The following is a 7578-nucleotide window of genomic DNA, read 5'->3' as shown; positions in this document are numbered from 1 at the left end:
CCAGTATTCTGACTATGTCCTTTTGCCAGTTGGCAGACTTTACACCTGTTCACATATCGCTGTACATCCCTGCGCATTCTGGGCCAGTGATAAAAGTGTCCGAGTTGCTCCAAAGTTTTTTCTATGCAAAAATGACCAGTAGACCACCACTATGTTTCTCCCGTACAATATTTTCCCTCATCGAACAGTCCGAGATACATAACTGTCCACCTCTGAACAATAGTCCTTCCTGCAAATTGTAGTCCAACCATGGACTTGTATTCCTCAACACGGGATTTTGGCAGGCTTCAAAGGCTTCTTTGAAGTCTGTGTTAGTCTGGTACAAATCCTTTAGATGTTCGAATCCCATCACCTGTATTCTACTTTCCTGTAAGAGCAAAGCTCTCCTGCTCAAGGCATCTGCCACTTTATTGGCTTGCCCGCTAATGTGTTTTAACATGAAAGTGAAACTCTGCAAGTATTCTACCCATTTGGCGTGCTTATGGTTTAATTTGTGCTACTGCATCACATACTGCAGCGCTGAATTATCAGAAAATAATACAAACTCATTGCCCAGCAGGTAGTGTCTCCAATGCTTTAAAGCTTGGACCACGACATAAAATTCCTTGTCATACGAGGAGTATTTCTGCCTGCTTTCATTCAGTTTCTCACTAAAGAATGTCACCGGTCTATCTTCCTGACTGAGCACAGCGCCAATAGCTGTCCCACTTGCATCACATCGAACCTGAAAAAGTTTGTTAAAGTCGGGTAGCCTTAAGATTGGCCTCTCTGTAATCTTCCGCTTCAAAAGCTGAAAGCTGTCCTCTGCTGCTCTGGTCCAACAAAAAGGCTGACTGGCCTTTTTGATGGTGTCTAGCATCGGCGCACAGATTTCACTGAAGTTCCTAATAAACTTCCGATAAAAACTTGCCAGTCCGTGAAAACTACGTACCTCAAATAAGCTCTTTGGTGACGACCAATTCATGATTGCCGTAATCTTTTCTGGGTCCATCTTCAATTCATTTTCCGCAATTACAAACCCCAAATAGACCAGTTCCTTCTGCAGGAAAGTACATTTTTTAAAGTTTATCAGCAGTTTGTTCTGCTGTAACTTCTCTAGCACCCTTCGAACATGTTGAAGATGTTCTCCCTTTGTTCTGCTGAAAATCAAAATATCGTCAAGATAAACTATCACAAACTTGCCAATAAATTCTTTTAACATCTCATTCATCAATCTCATAAAAGTACTAGGAGCGTTGCTCAATCCGAATGGCATGACTAGCCACTCGTACAGCCCTTCATTGGTCTTGAAGGCTGTCTTCCACTCATCTCCTTCTCTAATCCTGATTTGATGATATCCACTCTTCAGATCAATTTTCGTGAAATAAGCTGCCCCGCTAAGACAATCCATCATGTCATCCATTCTGGGTAGGGGAAATCTATACCGAATAGTGATTTTATTGATAGCTCGTGAATCCGTACACATCCGCCATTCTCCACCCTTCTTGGGTGCGAGTACTGTTGGTACCGCACAAGGGCTCAAGCTTTCTCTGATCAGTCCCTTATCCAACAACTCTTGCACCTGTTTATGAATCTCTTCATTATCTTTCGGGCTCATTCTATATGCTGCCTTGTTCGGTAGGCTTGCTCCAGGTATGAAATCGATATGATGGCTAATGCTCCTCTTGGGAGGCAACTTATCTGGTAAGTCGTCGACTACAATGTCCTTAAATTCTTCTAACAACTCCTGAATCTCTGTAGGCAATTCTGACTTTTCTGTGTTCAGCAACACTGTCTTAGTCCTCCTTACAATTGCATAATTCACCTCGTTTTCCTCGATCTGCTTAACAAACTGTTTTCCTCCCATTAACAATGCTTTTGTTCCACTTGCTTCTGTTGTATCCTCCTCTTTGATGGGTACAAGCGTATGCTTGACTCCATCTTTCACAAATTTGTAACAATTCGTCTTCCCATCGTGTGTCACCTTTCGATCATACTGCCACGGTCTCCCTAGCAGTATATGGCACACATCCATTGGCATGATATCGCAGACAACCTTGTCCTGGTATTTGCCAATGTGAAATTCAACCTCGCATTGTTCATCAACTAATAGTTGGTGGCCTTTCTATAGCCACGACACCTTGTAAGGTGTGGGATGCTTAAGTCGCTTCAATCCCAGCTTTTCCACCATCTCGATGGAAACTAAATTATCTGTACTTCCGCTGTCTATGATCAATTTACAACACTTTCCATGTGATTTGCAAACTGTTCGGAATAGTGCCTTCCGTTGGGTCTGTTCAGCCATCTCCTTGGCTAGCTTCAATAATACTTTGTTTAAAACTAAAGCCTCTCCTATTTCTGCCACAATTTCTACCTCCCGGGGCTATGCTTCAGCTTCCTCAGGCTGTGCAACAAATGCTCCCCTCTGGCCAACGTGCTCAGCTTCCGGGCATTTGAAGGATCTGTGCCCCCACGTATGGCACCTGTAGCACTGGACATTAGTCCCCCTTCCACGACCATTTCCTCCTCCCCGCTGATATGGCCGACCTCCTCTAGTGCTATCTCCCTTCTCTGTTATCCCTGAAGCTCTGGAGCTGCTGCCTTCTTCGCTGTTAGTGGTAGTTCTCCCTCTGCCATAGGACTGTCCTCGTCCTCTGCTATTTCCTCGTCCTCTCCTGTTATTCTGTTTCCTATTAATCTTCTCTTCAGCCTTTACAGCACTCTGAAAGGCTTCTTCTATATTCTGTGGATAGAAAATACTGATCTCATCTAGTATTTCCAGCATCAAGCCATTCACGTATCTCGCTGTCTTCTCTAAAGTATCATCAGTATAACTAGCCCGAAAGTTTACATGATAAAACTCCTTTGTGTATTCATTTACGGTCATATCTTTCTATCTTAAATTATACAACCGTCGATAAAGCTCAACCTGATAGTCTTTAGGCAAAAATTAGCCTTTCAGTTTTGCCACCATCCTTGGCCACTTCCTTATTGGTAGCTTGTTCATCCTCTTCCTGTCCGCTTGGACACTATCCTACCATAAATCAGTGTGTCCTTTTATCTTGGTTGCAACAAATCTGACTCTTTTGTCCCACTGATCTCTTCATTTTCAAAATACTTATCTAACTCACTTACCCAATCCAGCAGAACATCTACGGATAGACTGCCATCATACTTAGGGATCTCAGGTTTGGGTTTGCTGCTGGCTAACAGTAATGATCTCAATAGTCTTAACTCCGGGGCTTCTTCTTCTGATCCGTTCGTAGCAATTACTTCCTCCTCTTCACTGTCATCCCCAAGTTCTGCGTCTCTTCTATTTCTTGCCTCCACTGCTTCCAAGCGAGCAGTAAGGGCCCTCAATTCTTCCCTCAAGCCCTCGTCTGCTACTCTGCACACACCTCTTCCACGTCCTCGTCTTTGAACCTCCATATCCCTTTTTTTTTTTCAACAACCTGGCTCTGATACCACCTGATGGGGCCAGCCCACGTGATCCCGCCGTCAACGCGTTCCACTTGGTGGGTGTACAAACAGATAATAATGTTTAAGAGAGATTTTTTTGATATATGCAAATTGTTTAACCGCGTTGAATTAAATGAGGGTTATGGTGATTAGTACAATGGTTTTTTGTGTGTTGGACATTTGTCCCTCCTTGGGATTCCACGATCCCGCCTTGGTATAGGGTTCCCCACCTTCGCGCTCATTCGGTTCATTCATTATTCTCTCGGTTGTTTATGCTGTGTGCTCTCCACGGCCTCTCACAGCTTCACTGTGGATTTCATTTCTACTGTCTTGCTTTACTGGTTTGGGACTCGACCTGGAAGTTTTTCCATTCGTCTGGCAAGGTTTTAAACCCTGGTAAGGTTTGCTCGCTTCGTGGTCTCCTTCTCAAATGTTGACTGTTATGGTATGCTTGGTATCCAACTTGGTATGTCTCCGTCTCTGTGCGTCCTTGTCTCGGTTCGTTATCTGTGCTTTCCACGAGTCTTACAGCCGGTTGTTGGTTGCGTTGTTCCTGGTAATGTTTCTCCAGCTCCGAGTTCAATTCCTCTACGAGGTCGGCAGAACTGAGGTGGCGAATTCCTTCGGTTCCTCCGCAAATTTATCTGGGTAAGTCCCCTGTTCTATGCTGGATATATGTGCTCCTTTTTTTCTCAGTTGTCTAACGTCTTCGGCTCCTCGTGAGCAGGAAAAAACCTGGAGGAGTGGTTGCAATTCCGTCAAGTAACCAGATATGTATTTATTGTTTTCTTCAACTTTCGATTCCCCTTTGTTCCATTTCACAAGAACTCATTTCATTTGTCATTTCTCTTTGCAGGTAGAGCCACCCAAGGGTTTCGGCGCATGGAAACTCGGCCGTTCCAATTGACCACGGGTAGTGTCTTTCTGTTCGTTAGTTCTTTTTGCTTGGCTTTAGTGTTACAACTGTAGGGTCGGTATATCTTTGGCCTTCGAGCCATTGTCTGTATTTGATTCTTCTGTAGTTTGTCACTGTCGTTGGGTTATGTTAATGAGTTGAGGACTATGGGGTTTGGCTTCCGCTTGTTATAAGTATGAGTCATATATCTATGAACTGGGTTCGTTCCTTTGTTTCGAACAGAATGTAAATGAGCAAATAATGGGATGATTGTATTTATGTTTTCTATGAATTCAACTCTGGAACTGATTTGGATTATATTTATAAATTTGCATACCTGGTGTTTACATAATTTGTTTACTTATCTGGACTTGCAATTTCCGACTTCATATCGTTTGTTCACATAAATGATTTTATGTCTGATTGTTTGGTTGAGTCCGCCTGTAATCTGGGTGCTGTCACTTCTCCTCTGGTTTTGGTTACCTCCTCTTTCGTTTTATAACCTATAGTGGTATAACAACAATCTCCATGAAGTAATTTTACACAAATTATTATACACAATGTTTGGGATGCTATAGGGAGGAATGTGCACAAAAATTTATATTTTCCTCCTTTTTATTTCTTTGTCAGTCGAACCCTTACATTGTGCTTTGTCCCTCTTTTTAATATCAGTGTTCTCAAACTATCACTAACTGCTGTTAGTTATGTTCAATTGGTTACATCAGTTATTCCTCATACGGAACTTTTCATGGTCGTCTAGCATATTTTCTTTTCATGTTTTTATAACAGTAAATTAACTGTCTGGAAACAATGACTCTAACTAATTCCTACTGTTCCTAATTACAATTTACTACATTAACTTAGGCAACTAAATAAAAGAAGGAAAAAAAAAAAAAACAAGTACGCTATCCATTCAGTGAATTAACTCCTTCGTCCCCTTTAGAGACCATATCACTTTCACTATTGTCTTTGCCCTGTCAGCCAGATGCTCCTGCATCAATTTTTTTACTCCTAGGTAACATTAAAAAAATTAAAAAAAAAATATTTTTTCACATATATATTTCTTTTATTCAATAATACTTCAAATTTCATGGATTTCGTAGGGTAAAAGGCAGGGTTTGTGTGCCTCAAGATTTCTGTCAAGATTGGATAATAAACTATAAATTTAAATAATATCATGAAAAATTATGGACATATCACAAAATGCAATTATATCAATTCTTCCGAAGTTAAGTTATAATTTGAGTACTTGATGCCTCATTTAATCCATTGTGTCCTCATTTCATATCACACGCTCTATTTTCATGGCCTCATTTGTCTCTTGTAATATACAACATAGTCAATAATTTTAGTAAACCAATTATATCAATTCAATGAATGTTCCATCGAACACAAACTTCACTTTAGTCATATATGTGACATATTGATATCATTTTAATTTGGAGTTGAAAAACAAAAATAATTTTATGACCCTAAGTATATACATTGACCCAAAAGTTTGACAAGAAAAGTAACCAACATCCCAATCCCACATTGCTAGCCTAATTTTCAAATATTTCCTCTGATCATAGAATCACATTAAATCACCATTCCTATTCATTTTCAACCAATAAGTTTGTCTTGAAATGTCTCATGGAAAAAAATTGTCTTTCTCTCCTCTATGTTATAGTATTTGTGAAATCATAAAGACCTTCCTCCTTTGGTTGAGGTTGCTTTGTCTTCTTACATGTATTTTATCTATAGATTCCATTGTCATATCTTCTTTGACCTTCTTTCCTCTTTATGATTCAGTAGTTATACATTTTCCATGTTGTATGTCCATGACCTCCTCTAGATCCTATAACACACAACAATGACAATAATTTTTAGTACACTAATCAAATCCAATTATAAGCAATGAAAACAATAAGTGTAGGGGCAGAATTATTGGTAGACTATATTTTGAATAGAGTATAATTTGTCCTTACAACATAAATATTAATTGAGATTAGAACTTTTTCCCCATGTAACACACTTTACCACTAGTGTGTATTTAAATTTTGTTTCATTCTACTTTTATAACTTAGCTTATGTAATCATTTTAGAGCTAATTAAATTAATATATAGTGAATGTATTAGATTATTGAAGTTATGGTTATTGTATTGATTGTGTTATATTAATATTTGATTTTATTGGATAATAATGTTATATTCTTGTAACATTTCTATGTCTATTTTTTTTTTAGAAAAAAAACTTATGGTGCTAGACTAGGCACCGTTTTCACTGACTTTGATGCCCCAACATATTCACTATTTCACCTAAGTCAATGGTAAGTTATCGTTGCACAAATCGAAATATTCAGTGATGGGTGAGTTGAAATTTTAAAATTACTATGGGCCAAAAATTTGAAATTAAATACCCTCCAATTATTGAACTAAAAAAAATTCAGACTCTTTCTTTCTCCTCTGAGAATTTTTTTCACTGTTGATAGGCATGGAACCAGAAATAAAAGAATTGGCTCCTCTGCAGCCACCTGGGTCTCAATCTAGGAGTTTTGAAGTCCACCTATTATTTTACGGATGGACAATTTCGATATTGCCCTTTTTTTCTTGGATTCATGGCTGCAATTTGAATACTTAAAAAAATATTGACGTATTTTGATGATCTTCAGTGGATTTTTAAGGATCTTAAGGATTTAGATGGAGCTTACCCATGCTTTTTAGTTTTTTCCCTTTTTGATCCAAAAATTGGAGTTGCAGAGTAAATTAAGGATTTAGACGGAGCTTACACAAGATTTTTATTTTTCTCCCTTTTTGGTCTAGAAATTGGAGCTGTAGAGTAAGGCATTATCGGTTCCATGAACAAAGGGTGGATTTAGGGTTAAATTGTAGGATATTTATTCATATATTGGTGTAGAATGGTTTGATTATCATAAAGGTTTTCTGAAAATTTAGGCAGATTGTGTGTATGTGATGACTGAATTGCTTACCTCAACTCGAATTTCTTCCCTTTGCGCACACTATTATACTTTCTTGTATGCTATTTGATCTCCTTCCTTGCACAATATTTTCCTTGGATCACCTCCATGGACAACATTTGCTAGCCCAACCTCAAAATGTTGAGCAAAGGGAATGGAGTATATAGTGGACGGAATGAGGTAAGTCATCGTGAATTTATAGAGATATAACCGTTTAAATTCTTTCTTCAATTTTTAGTTTTTTTCTTTTAATTCAAAAAATTTAAAATAAAACTCTATTTTATATAT

This window comes from Pinus tabuliformis, chromosome 5_2, assembly GCF_031772625.1.
Source record: "Pinus tabuliformis cultivar Carrire ecotype Pingquan chromosome 5_2, CPIR1, whole genome shotgun sequence".
Classification (NCBI taxonomy): Eukaryota; Viridiplantae; Streptophyta; class Pinopsida; order Pinales; family Pinaceae; genus Pinus; species Pinus tabuliformis.
Note: the sequence above shows the minus strand (reverse complement) of the source record.